This window comes from Lathyrus oleraceus, chromosome 7 (genome assembly GCF_024323335.1).
Source record: "Lathyrus oleraceus cultivar Zhongwan6 chromosome 7, CAAS_Psat_ZW6_1.0, whole genome shotgun sequence".
NCBI lineage: Eukaryota > Viridiplantae > Streptophyta > Magnoliopsida > Fabales > Fabaceae > Lathyrus > Lathyrus oleraceus.
In genome coordinates, this window is record NC_066585.1 from 292697475 (window position 1) to 292699840 (window position 2366).

Consider the following 2366-nt stretch of genomic DNA (forward strand, 5'->3'; position numbering starts at 1 on the left):
AGGAATTTGCCCAACCCTCTGATGAGGAACCTAGTTCGAGTATAGTAAACCCCCTTATACCTGCTAACAATTTCGAACTAAAACCGTCTTTGTAGCAATTAGTGCAACAAAACCAATATGCGGGTCTCGCTACCGAGAACTCAAATCAACATTTAAAAGTTTTTATCCAACTAGCCGACACCTTTAAATCTAACGGCGCTTCACCCGATGCGATCCGTTTAAGATTATTTCCTTTCTCCCTCAGAGATAAAGCACGTTCATGGCTAGATTCACTTCCAGCTAATTCAATAACTACCTGGGAATACCTTAGGAGAATATTCCTTACTAGATATTTCCCCCCTAGCAAGACTATTGTTCTTCGAAACCAAATAACTAGATTTGCTCAAAACCAAGGAGAATCTCTTTTTGAAGCTTGGGAGAGATATAAAAAGCTATTAAGAGTCTACCCACACCATGGCCTAGAACAATGGTTGATCGTTCATACCTTCTACAATGGACTCGATGATAACACTAAGATGAGCATCGACGCTGCCGCAGGTGGCACGCTGATGAACAAACCTTATCCAGAAGCTTGTGACCTAATTGAGGATATGGCCCAAAACCATTATCAATGGGGAACTGAACGAGCATCAATCGAGAAAAAGGAGACCCAAGGTGGAATACATGAGGTAAGCTCTTTAGACATGATGCAGGCGAAAATGGACGCTTTATCCCTTATGATCGAACATATGTCCACAAACACCAACACCATAGCAGTAGTCCACACAGAGTGCAAACTCTGTGGATCTAAAGGACACGAATCGATGGAGTGTAACCTTTTGAACGAGATAAATACCGACCAAGTGAATTACACCCAAGGTAACCCATTTTCAAACACTTACAACCCTAGATGGAAGAATCATCCAAATTTCTCTTATAAAAACCAGAACCCTATCCAAAATCACGCACCTCAGAGACCGCAAGGTTATCAAGCCCAAAAACCAAATCAACCTATGCAAGTTATGCCCTAGAAGTCTAACCTTGAGAATATCACGGGAAGCTTTATATCGGGCGAGACTCAGCAAAATAAAGAATTCCTAAACCAAAACATTCACGTGAACAAACTTATAACGCAATTAGGAACCAAGGTTGATCAAATAATCACTCATAACAAGATGCTTGAAACCCAGATCTCGCAGGTAGCACAAAACCAAGCCCCACAAACTACACCTGGAGGTCAATTTCCTGGACAACCTCAACCAAACCCTCGAGGACAAGCTAACGCTATCTCGTTACGAAGTGGGACCGCTTACGAAGGGCCTTAGAACCCAGTAATGAGCGAGTCCAAAACTTCTAAAGAGAATATGCCGATCAACCAAGAAGAGGAACCGGAGGAATCCGAGAAACAAACCAACCAAGAAGGTGAAGCTAAGGATAAAACTTACAAACCACCACCCTCGTACAAACTACCAATCCCATATCCACAAAGACTTAAACAAACCAAAGTCAAAAACCAATATCAAAAATTTATAAAAGTGATAGAAAAGCTTCATGTAAAGATTCCTTTCATCGAAGCTATCACCCAAATTCCGTCTTACGCCAAGTTTCTCAAAGACATCTTAACTAACAAGCGTAGGCTCGATGATCCAAAACCCTTGGAATGCAACTTTATTTCCGAGGATAAACTTGCTAAGAAGGAGAAAGACCCTGGTAGTTTTTATATACCTTGCATTTTAGGAAGTCATGTGATCGACAAAGCTTTCATAGACTTAGGCGCTAGTGTAAGTTTAATGCCCTTAGTTGTATGTAAGAGGTTAAACCTAGGAGAATTGCAACCAACTAAGATGTCCCTACAATTAGCCGATAGGTCTGTTAAGTATCCTGTAGGCATTTTAGAAGACATCCCAGTTAGGATCGGTCAACTTTATATCCCAACGGACTTTATGATCATGGATATAAAAGAAGACAAAGACATCCCTATCCTTCTAGGTAGACCATTCTTATCAACAACCGGAGTTATAATAGATGTCAAAAGAGGGAAATTAGCCTTCGAAGTATGGGACGAAAAGATCGAGTTCATTCTTTTGAAATTCCTGATGGCACCAATTCTAGGAGACGCATGTTATGCGATTGATATCATAGATGAGTGCATAAGAGAATTTCATCAGGGAGAACCTAAGGTCGAACCATTTTCAAACCCGAATGAAAAGGATGACGATTTAGAGGAAACAAAACCTCACACTAACGAATGTTTGGATCTTACTCTAGACCCTTCACCTAGTTCTCAAAAACAAGCCCAAGAACTTAAGGAACTACCCAAGAACCTAAGATATGAGTTCCTGGATGAAGAAATGAATCGCCCAGTAATAGTTAGTGCCACCTTAAAC

The 2366-nt window shown here is 40.8% G+C and overlaps 1 non-coding gene across 1 annotated transcript; it reads right to left on the reverse strand.

Annotated features, from left to right (window-relative positions):
• Window positions 1–353: 353 nt before the first annotated feature.
• Window positions 354–460, reverse strand: LOC127109388 (small nucleolar RNA R71). Its single transcript, XR_007796688.1, has one exon. It is a non-coding gene; the product is annotated as a small nucleolar RNA R71 (small nucleolar RNA).
• Window positions 461–2366: the final 1906 nt, after the last annotated feature.